Source organism: Taurulus bubalis (assembly GCF_910589615.1).
Source record: "Taurulus bubalis genome assembly, chromosome: 5".
NCBI classification, from domain to species: Eukaryota; Metazoa; Chordata; class Actinopteri; order Perciformes; family Cottidae; genus Taurulus; species Taurulus bubalis.
Genome location: NC_136593.1, coordinates 26,498,965 through 26,511,106, shown reverse-complemented (window position 1 = coordinate 26,511,106; position 12,142 = coordinate 26,498,965).

The window sequence follows — 12,142 nt, the reverse complement described above, 5'->3', positions numbered from 1 at the left end:
TCAATCAAATGGTGTGTGTTTCTGAAAAATGTATATGCTTTGGTTTCTTTTGCTGTCAGCTACAGTAATGTTTGACAAGAACATGTTTAGAGAATTCACAGCACAAACAGATTACCACAGTAAACCAAGACGAGGCTCCTCAACTCCGCTTTCACTACGTGAATCTTTGATGTCTGTTTGTTTAAAATATAAGAGAGAAAAAAATATCGGAAAGCTTTTCAAAGGTGCTGTAATTGGAAATCCACACAATACGATCAAAATGACAAAAAGAACAGGCATCAGTGATAATCTGAGTTTTAACCCAAATTAAGTATTTCAATTTTTGCTTTATCTGACATTCATGTGACATTTTCAAGTGTTGATTTAAAAAAGTGACATATGATGTCACAATGACAGTTGTTTTCTGTCAAATGAAGAGAGGCCAATGTATAAAAGTAAAATGTATTCTTGACCAGGTTTTATTTTGAAGGGGTATAGCAATTTAGCAATGCACTTCCATAAAGTTCACCGACTCACAAGCTTCAAATTTAGTCGTAAAGGGAGTGATATTCGGACCCAAAACTTGAGATATTAAAATTCCCTAATGCAACTCGTCTGTAAGCCCGAGTCAAGATAACCCGAATGACACCATGAGCAGTTGTGAAAATGGTGGACTGCTCCTTTCATAACCTTTCACTTCAAAAATGTTATGTACGATTGCTGAGTTGACTGTCAAGAAGAGTCTGAGATTGTTCAAATCCTGAAATATTGCATGTTGCTTGGCAAAAATAAGACAAATGATCTGGTCAACAATGTCTTTGATCCAGTTTGTTCATAACAATACAGAGCTTGCTTCTTCCACGCAAATAATATCCATTATGTAGACATAACATGATCTGATAACAATGAATCAATGACAGAACGTTTATGGATGAAAGATTCCTTGATTAACAGTGTACATTTGATAAGAAAATGCACTATAAGGATACTTTATAAGATTATAACTTCCCGAATAACACTGTCCTTATAAGTAGTCTACACTTGGGTATATTTCACTGTTTAATCACAAGTTATGTTTGAGAAGCACATGTCTTCATGAAATGGATCCCTTAAACACTCAAGGCACACCTTTTACAATACCTATGCACATGTACACACATACACACACACACACACACACACACACACACACACACACACACACACACACACACACACACACACACACACACACAGGCTATGTGAAAGAGGAGTCTGAAATTGGAAACTGTTGCCTGATCTGAGCTTTGACAGCTTTGTGCTGATGAATTAACTCAAGAGTTACGGTTACTTTGCATAGCTGCAGGTTCACTTATAGCTGCTCCCCAGACACTCAGGACAGCCTGTTCATTGCAGTGTTCTCATTGGGGAAAGCTTTATGGCCCCAACTATTATGCTCTTTATTCATTATTAAAGAGACCAGAATGCTCAAATCAGCCTGTACACAGCATAGTTCTGTCCATAAGTGATGGGCTGTGCGTTCGCCCCGGTGAGCTATGCGAGGCCTCGGCACAGAGCTGCAAAAAGTGGCGTGCTGACATTTTCCTTTTTTCTCCACTGCTTCCCAGAATGCTCCCCTGACACACTCTCCTATTTCACAGCACTTCTTTTAACTTCCTGACAGGAAGGAAATCTCAGGGGCAGGAGGTGCATCTCCCTTCGTCTCTCCCAAGTCCTCCCTCTGTTCTTCATTAGTGTGCGAAAGTCAGAACAACTTTGGATCAGTTATTTCAGGCTGGCCAGAACCCGTCTTTGTCAGAATAATCCTCCATCGCCGCCCGGGGCTGAAACCCTATCCAGCTCTTGATATAGACCCACGGTCAGCACTGGCTCCGATATAGGATTCTAGCACCTGAACACTCGCGAGCCTCCCAACATGGGACCTGTTGAACCTGCTCACCCCTCGATGCACGCAGACACAAACACACCCATGAGCCCCGTGTATGATCTCTCACTCCCTCTTTTCTCTTTGTCTCTCCATCTCTCTCTAATTGCTATGTAGAGCAGAGAGGACCCACATTTACACATGATCTCATTTTAACCCTTTTTTATCTGCATCCTTCTACCACTGCAATGCATTTGTTTACACATGGCCTGTCTTAACTTAACGTAATAGAGACTCTGGAGAAGCTTGAAACTAGAAACTTTACCTATCAGTCAGTTTGTCTGTCTGTCTGTCAGCCGGTTTACTTGTTGGTCTATATGCATCGTGGTTCGCTCCCAGCCTAGTTCACCTCGGTGAAGCATGATAAAACTCTTTGGGGACGGGAGATTGGTTTCCCTGTTCTGGTTGCGTTGGAGACGGATGTGCGGTTCCTCAGAGACTACAGCTCTAAAGGGCAGCGGCTGACTAAGCTCTGTCTTCCTCTATCCATCTCCCTCTATCCTCCCTTCTCTTTTTCTCGGAATCTCCCTCTTTTTCTTATTCACACACATACACCAGTCCTGCGGTGGAACAATACAGAGTGTGCAAAGTCATTTCCAATCTCAGCTCTGCAGCACAGACTTCTGGAAGTGGAAGTAGACCATGCACGGACTTTGGGAGATGATCGTGTGTGTGTGTGTGTGTGTGTGTGTGTGTGTGTGTGTGTGTGTGTGTGTGTGTGTGTGTGTGTGTTGCAGGAGCTTACTGATTATATTTTATTCATATAGATCATATATATTTAAGTAGAGTGGTTCATTATTCTCATGGAACACTTTTGCCTGCAAGTTAATTACACAAGAACAAACGTTTCAATCAGGAGAGACAAGTTAGATGAAGAAAAGATAATTGTTTATTATTAACAGATGATATGTGATGATAAAATCTTGACAGAGTCTTTGACTCCACCGGAAGATTTGTAATCGAGGAGCAGCAGCAAGATAAATCCCCCGTGGAGTCCAGCCACTGGTGGTGGTGGCTGATGAGGCTGATAGAATAATGAGTTGATGAAGCTGATGGATCTGCGAAGACTGGGTGGAGATTGGGGTGTGTGTGTGTGTGTGTGTGTGTGTGTGTGGGTGGGTGGGGGGGAGGAGTGGGGTGGGGGGGGGGGGCGCGTAACAGCAGCATGAACATACTATCCGCATGTAGTAGAGACAATCTCATAGAGACAGCAGAAAGATGATGATAGGCTGACAATGCAATTGTTTCATTGTTCAATTGGATAGAGGAGACAAGCTGATCTAAACAGCTGATATCATGATTGACAGCCCTAAACAATGATAGCAAGGAAATAATGAGTGAGCGTGTGTGTGTGTGTGTGTGTGTGTGTGTGTGTGTGTGTGTGTGTGTGTGTGTGTGTGTGTGTGTGTGTGGCAGATGTAGTATGAGAAATAAACTACGGGCTGAAGCACAAGAGTAAAGTCTTCCTGACTGAACTTACGCTAGAGCTTCATTTGTTTATCACTTCTTTATCTCTCTCTCTCTCTCTCTCTCTTTCTCTCTCTCACACACACACACACACACACACACAAAGACATAAATACCTGCACATGTGAAACCAAACATGAAAAGGCACACAATGTGTACAGGTTGTCTTTAACAGAAGAGTTGAACAAAGCCGTGTCTGCACATGCATCCCCACAAAGGGAACCATGTATGGCTTGTCATCCATGAATTGGACAGCCTCCTCTATAGCCCTGCAGGGAGCATGTGACCGCCACTGGAATCCCCCTTTCATCTATGAACAGAGCCTGAACAACATATAGGTCCCAGCAGAAGTGTTCTTGTTTGCTGACCGCCGGTTGCTGAGGAGAGTGTGACTGAAAGAGAAACAAAGAGATTGAGGGAAAAGTGTAACTGATGCAACTTGTTAGCTTCTGTGCTCACGTTTTAGTCACTGGACATTCCTGTTCCCCCTCTTGCCCCCCAGCAAACAAGAGATCTCTTGATGATAGGGGAGGTTTATTTAGCCTACTTCTGTTGCCAGCTAGTCTTCTGCGCTACTCAGCTGTAAAGAATGCCCTAATTTCATCTCCCCCGCTAACAAACAACCACACAGAGACTGTACACTCTCACCCACACGTATCATTCTCACCCCATCCCCGTGTTGCTCTCTCCCCTTGTTTCTTTCTCACATTTGCACACATGCAGGATTTTTGCTGACGTGGGGCAGCAAAATGCTCCAGTTCTCCCACACAGTGTCTCTGCAGTTATCTGTGCTTTGGCAAAACACAGACTTCCTCACAGACACAACAATGTCACGCTGCTTTCTCTCCGTGATTCACACTAACCCAGTCTTGGGGAGAAGATGCAAAGTCACGCTCACAACCTCATGCAGGCCCTTGAATGTGCCTGTTGAGGCCATTGGACACAAACACATTAAACCAGTCAGAGGGCCGCGATGATGGGCTGGAATATGATGGGGTGTAGCCCTTTAAGACCTCACCCTAACCCTAACCCTATTTATCGTTTGAGTTGTGTTTAGAGGTTGTATATGGGGATTATATATTATTGTAGCCCTGATTCTTATGTTTAACTATATACCTAACATGTTTTTATTTCATTTTTATTTAATTTATACCATGTTTGTTTCTTGATTTGTACCCTGTGACCTGATATAAAAGGGTCCCCATTCAAAGAGTTTTAAGGTGCCTTTCATGGACATGTATACAGTGAATAGCTACTGGTGAATATGAGTTTGTTATCTAGTTGTGTATGAGCGAGCACGTGTGTATGTAAAATTAGAGTAAATAAATCAATTGCTCGGATTGTCCTTGACAGATTATAAAGGTCACACGGGAGGTTTATGCATAATATATATTCAGTTCAAGTTAACTTCCTGTGTCTGTTAGATCAACAGTGTCTCAATGACAACACGCCTGTCCTCTACTCGACCAGTCAAGTCCACGCAGAATGCTGGTCCTTGACCTTCAGCCTGTCATGGTCGTCTGGGCTCCTCTCTGTCCCAACGTCAGTTCTGACCAATTCAATCAAGAATGAAGTCTTAATGTCACGTTCTTTCTGAGACTGACTTTGTGACTACAGCCTGCTGTAGTTTACCTGTAGTGTAGCTTAGTAGCTTGTTTATTATAAACATGATAAACAAGTTTTTTGATTATTACTTTTTAATTAGTGAGCGTTATAGATGCTCTTTGATTGTGTTGCCTGTGCGGGTTCAACATGAAAGATTTGTTTCACATTTTTACTTGCTCCTCCACAAATGAATCATGGAGTTTCTCCCATTCGCTAATGCCACTCAATTCCTGTTTTTCAGGTTATTTGAAATGCTTGCTTGGCTTCCGCTCATAACCTTTGTCTATATTTTCTCCAGTAATGTGCAACTCTGAACAAAGATTAAAAAGAAGCAAGACAGCTCACTCCTTAGCTCCTCCAATCTTCAGTGCCGGAGAAGTCTTACATTATTTTTTACCACTTTTAAGTGGCAAGTGGAAAATCCTTAATGTTGAGCCCTGCTGTGGACACACCCAGAAAAAGAAAAAAGATAGCTGCTGCTAGCTTTATTATATATTATACAGATATAAGAATGTTATACAGTTTCTTGTTTAACTAAATGTCAAACTATTCCTTTAAAGGGAAATACAAGGAGTACCGTACAAGACATTAAGAAGAAATGGAGGAAATGTCAGGAGCCATAAAGTCATAAAGTGACTAGAAAAATCTACAGACATATATGAATATACATGCTGTACAATGGGGGGTATGAAATAAAAGGTATTGGTTATATCCAACATTTAAATATAATGCATTCATCCTATATATTCTCCAACCTTCAGGTTTGCATCTTTATTTATATCTGTCTGCCTGTCTCCCTCCTATTGGGAGGCCCTTGTAATCCAATAATCCATTTTAATCCAAACTGAGATTACATGAGGTGAAAGAGCCACTTTGTGGAGGAGATTATCCTCTCATTCAAATCACTCCCATAGTGTATAGATGTGTATGTTGTCTTTACATTAATATACGTATCTGCATGAGTGTGTATGTATTGTGTGAAGTGTGCAGCTCCTTCGTTAATGAGCAGCTGTTCCTGCATCCTCCCCCTCAGTTCTTCATCCTTTCCCTCTGTTCTTTGAATTGGCAGAGGTCAGTCTAGTGCTCTTTAATCCTGCCAGTCTGATCCCCATCACGTTTCGCCTCCTACACTCCTCCGTCCCCACTGCCCCTACATGTCTGCTCGGCTTGCTTCACCACAGAGTCCATACTCCTCATCTTACTTTGTGTCACCTGTAACCGCCCTACCTGACGAACAGCACACTCACTTTGCTTCTACCAGTCGCATAATTAAAAACAGACAGTTCAGAAAGGGCCCTTTGAGATAACTCAGTTTAATCATCCTCCTCTCTTGTCTCGTCAGTCATCACAAAGCTGAGAGAAATCCGCTGTGCATTACTATCGGACGGGCGGGTGTGTTCTTAGAGTCCCGTGCAGTTGCAATGCTCCACTCTGCACTATTTTTAAGCTGCCCAGCTGGCACTACCACCCAATCACTCCTCCCCTTCACTGCCACAGATGCACACACACCCACATAGATGTGTGTGCATGTGCAGGGCCGGCATGATGGTCCTCTGCCTCTACTATGTCCTTGTATGGTTGTATGACCCACAGACCAGCCCCACGGGTGTGGATTTCCATTCCTGGAGCTCACTCCTCAATCATATATTCGCCTTAGCTAATATCATGTCCCGTCACGCCTCATGCCAACAAGCTGTCCTACTCTTGGCATACATATGAAGAATGTCCACGTGGATATGCAGCGCACACACATACACACACACACACACACACAGACACACACACACACACACACACACACACACACACACACACCTGTCTATCTGTAAGACCTGAACCCGTGCCATTTTCACACAAGTGACATAAATAGACGTCATTATGGACCCTCAGTCTATACTGCCCATACATTATATGCATACTACTGCACCGCCTGATTCACATTTGAAGTGTACATTTCTCAACTGACTAGATTAGAAACATTAAGCCCTGAACTCTTGAACCCGGGACTTAACATCAGAGAATATGGGGATCAATCCTGCAGGCTTTGCATGGATTTGTGTGTGTGTGTGTGTGTGTGTGTGTGTGTGTGTGTGTGTGTGTGTGTGTGTGTGTGTGTGTGTGTGTGTGTGTGTGTGTGTGTGTGTGTGTTTAAGCCAAATCTTGACTCTAACCTTGACTGTGTGCACCACCATGTAACCCTGTGAGCAAAGTTACGCCCTTCTGATGTGTGTTCACGGGTTCCCGGGCACCTGCGGGGCAGCAATGGGTGTTAACCCTCATCCTATCAACCGGGGTCATTTGTGTCATACCAGGTGCTTTATGCCATCATTATATTCTAATGTTTCCTGACTTTGTCAATCAATTTGTTCCAAATGACTTGATATCGTCGTTTTTGGTTTCTGTTTAAATTAGTGCTTTTTAAATGATCATTTTAAATTCAAATATATTAGGGTCCAAGGAGACCCCAGAAATAAAAATGTTTCCATGCGTCCTCTACTTAAAGTATCACTATAAGTATCACTCTGTCATTTTGAAGGAGACAGGCACAGATGCAGCAGACACAGATCTCATGTGCTCTGTCTATCTTTCCTAAAGTAATGATAATAATCTTCTTCTTTTTTAATTGCATAACGTATAATGTTTTGAGAAGAAATAAGTTAACATTTTGCAACGATGGTTGTTTCTTTCAGAAGTTTATTCTTGTTGTTAAATATGTTGGTAGAATGATGGTTAAAGCAAAAAGCCGACATTTTGGGAAAATATGCGTATTCACTTTTTGGTTGTGGTTTTCAGGGTTTGGGGCCAGAACTGCATGTTGGATGAGCAGTTTTTATGCTACATTTTGTTCTGTGGATTAATCAAACAATTTATAAAGTGTCAATTAGTAAGCTTTGGAGATGCTGGTAGCTGTGTTACTGTTGCCAGAGCCCGGCTAGCTGTTTCCCTTTGTTTTCAGTGTTTGTGCTTTAAGCTAATTGGCTGGCTGAAGCCTTGTATTGAATGGACACATATGAGAATGGTGTCAATCTTCTCATCTAACTGGCTGTCAGAAAGCAAGTTATCAAACTACTACTATACCACTGGAGGCCCTGGAGTCCTAAGCAGACCTGGGTTGAAATACGACCAAAGGCCCTGCTGCATGCAAATGTTTCTGCTTGTAACGTTCTCAATAAGTCTTTGATGTTTTACAAAGCAGGCCGTTTCCCTCTCAACACCGCAGCTTCTGATCTTAATATAGCACAGAGTTTCTGTGTTCAGCCACCAGTGAAACATAAACATTAACACAGTGCAGAATGACTGAATTATTGATGCCCAGCTTGATGGGCTGTGTTCAAACATTTCCTCAGTCTCCCTCGGAGTATGTGTCGGTGTGCGATTGCCAGACAGAAAGACCGATGGACAGATGAAGGAAGAGGAGACTCCTCCATGACAAGTGTGACTTGTCTACCAAAGGAAATCGTCCTCGCCTCTCCTCAGCAGGTCAACGAGTATCCTGTCAGAAGCAGGCGGAAACTGGCTCTCCATACTGCCATGGAAAAAGCTCTTAGGACAACAATTCACCCAGCAGCTGCTACAAAGGAGAGAGAGAGGGATGGATGAGAGAAAACGAGGACAAGGGAGAGAATGAGGCCAATGCCCCCCACCACACACACACACACACACACACACACACACACACACACACACACACACACACACACACACACAAATAAACATAAATATAGATATTTGCTGTGCCCCACTACTGGTGTCTAGGCCTGCCCTGCAAACATTGCCATATAACGTACTGTTTATTATCTTCAGGAAACATTTCAATGGAGCGTTCGTCCCTTGTGACAAAATAACTCAGTGTGTTATCTTCAAATTACATTAACTGTAATCAGCATTAAATTGATTTACCACGTACCCACTGCTGGAGAAGTCCTGGATCTTACGACAACATCAAAGTACGGATGACCTTACTGGAGCACACTAAATTGTTGTCGTCGTTGCCCTACGGTTGCACAAAATGGTTTCACAGAATTCTTCGCTCTTTCTGAATAAAACCGGCATATATTGAATTTGTCTATACATTTAATACCATTCACACCATTATTATGACCTCAAAGAACACTATACTATACTATAGAGACAGGTAAGCACCAGACATTTGCATGTTATTTTCCCATTTAGCTTTACAAATGCAATTTCCCTGGTTTGAAAATGAATATCAGTATCAACCTGAGTCCTGAAGGAGAGATAAAACTAAAGGTATATCTTTTTTTTTCATTCGGATTTTCAATATAACACTCAGTACATCATTGAAGCAACTCGGTTATATTCACATATGCAGAGAGATACAAACAAACAAATTACAGGACTACAACATTACGGGTAAAAAAAAATACATTTACAGGGTTTTTAAAGGGTACTCAACTAAAGGTATCTTAGCAACAATGGGCCAAGGTTCACACCCCTAGATGACTGTCTCCCAAACTCCTAACATGTCCTGCTAAAGGTTGTCCTCCCGTCTTCTCCGTGAAACCGGAAGCTAACCATAAATGTCCCATTTACCCAGCAACAGAAAGGTTGTGTCAACAGTGTCCTGTAGGTCTCTAACCAGACAGAAGGAGCCAACAGCTTCACCACCGATAACCTGCAGTCTATTTGTTAGGGAGAGCTACACGTTTACAACATAACCACCTGCAGCATCACGGTGCCAAAGCCACTGCCGCATCACACGGATATGTTTAAAGTGGACAGCCTTGGGTCACCCTGCTCACCAGGACGTCTCTTGGTAGTGTGGGAGTGGACGTGTGTGTGTGTGTGTGTGTGTGTGTTTGTGTGTGTGTGTGTAGAGAAAAGAGAAGATGGCATCATAGAGTGAACTGTGTTTTATGAAGGGCAGTAGTTGGGCACTGCTTGGTGAAGCAGCCGTTTATGGCTTCCGGTGGTAATGGGTACATATAAGGACATACTTATGTCTTAATCTCCAGCTCCTTTCATCACAGAGGCTGAGTTACGAGCAAAGAAACACAACACAGACAGCCCAAGATAGATTCTTACAATTATTCAATACAAAATCATGACTCTTCATTAATGACTTGCACATCTTAATTCTTAGTCACATATTTAATTGGTTTTATACACTTTTCTTTTCATTTTTCTCTTGTAAAATCTGATGTATGTGTGTGCCATTTTGGGGGGTTTCTTTCCGATCTTGTTTTATTGAATTCGTATGTCTGAAAAGCCCTTTGAGTTGCAATGGTTTTGACATTTGCTGTACAAATAAATGTGCCTTTGCAGTTGATAGAAGAAATATATCGAGAAAAGACAGTATGAAGAGGTAAAAAGAGATGCATCAGATGTCTGTTTGTTTCTTTATGGCCCAGAAATACATTAAAAGGATTGTTTTTTTATAAGTATAGTAGGATATAAATGTGACAAAATGCGGTTATAGCCATGGGTTGTTATTACGAAGCAATCAATCACAGGAATAACTGTGAACTGCTTGTGGTATGATAAATATATTAATCCGCCTACTCATTTTATACAAAAGAAGAGCAGACTGTGGAAAATAACCTCCACAGAGATTTTGAGTAGGTGTGTTTGCAGATATTGCAAAACGATGATGTGCCCTTGGAGCTTCTTCCCAGAGTGTTGCTATGCACACCTGCTAGCTCGAGGCTATAAGAGAACTGGAAAGACACCACCATAAAAACACACGCAAACTTAAGCACACAAACACACATATAGCGAAACAGACACAGTCAGACTCATCTCAGTAGACAGGGGATGAGTCATCTTCTATTCCAGGCCCGACGGTGACCCATCCGGGTCATGTAAACAAGACAAGAAAACTGATAACCTAAATATGGGGGCGCATATGCAGGAAGTAACTGTAACAGAGGGGCAGCTAAGGTTTCAACCAGTAAGATGAAGTTAAAGGTAAAAAAAAAACACATGAAACACAGCATGCAAAACTGCACAGCTCGTACTCTGCAGTCTGTGTGGAATGTAGATTGGTGGGTCGGGTGGGCAAATGTTCCTGGAGCACAACCCCACCTCTCACAGCAATCTGCATCTGTTCAGCCTGTGTAGACATGTGCTCAGCTGTGCATTTGTGTGTGTGACTAGTGTGCGCTCAGCTGTGAGTGTGTCATTGTGCGTATATGAAGTAAGGAACAGTAGGCTGCAGTGTGGGGACATGTGTTGTGTCTCTTTCTGTGAGTGTTGGTGCAACGGCGGGGGGTTTAATATGAATTCTCCTGCTGCTTCCATCGCCTGGTTCGTACCCCAGCTGTCCCAGTGGACCCAAGCCAGGCGACTCACATAGCTCTGGAGTGTGTCTGCACTCTGTGACCCAGGACTGTGTGTGTTTATAGTTTTGTGTGTGTGTGCGTTCCAATATCAAGCAAAAAAAGGCTTGTGTAAATGCTAAGTCGCTGTTCTGGTTAAAGTTCAGGTCCAGACATTACCAGTTCCTCTGCTGGATCTCGACAAAGCTCACAGTGACTTCAAACAAACCACATGAAGAATATTTTATAGCATGCAAATATGCGAACAAACACATCATAAAAGAACTGCGAGGCTTCAGGGCAATCCTTCATGTTTCTGTCACATCCCTAAATACAGGTTGAGTAGGACTGCCGTCACAGAACATTTACAGGACGAACAAATACAAGTACAAAGTTCAAGTTAGCATGTTTAACACATTTGAAGCCTTAATGGTAGAAGCACAATACACCTTAACACATTCAAAGCAATGTGAGCAACATTCATACACATTTATGTTCTGAAACTTCAAGATTAAAGCTTTTTTTGTTTGTTTTGGGTCCCATTGAACATACAGGAAAGTTTGAGACAAACATGGAGCAACAAGCAGGTCCAGATTGCTGAACATCCCATGGTAATCAGAACCGTCACCAACACATCCTGCTGTGGCTCCATATGGCCTGCAGGCTTAGACTCCTTACACAGACGAGGAGAAACACCATCTAACGTGTGTAGTTCAGAGAATAGAAGTCAGTGTGCCAAGGGGATGTAGGGCCACATGAGCGTCAGACCATATGGCCAGAAGGTGACAGGATTAATGTCTAATGGGATTCATCTAATCTGCTTTTACATTAATAGAAAGAGAAGAGAAAAAGACAGGGAGAGTCATTTAGATTTGTTTTCTTAAACTTA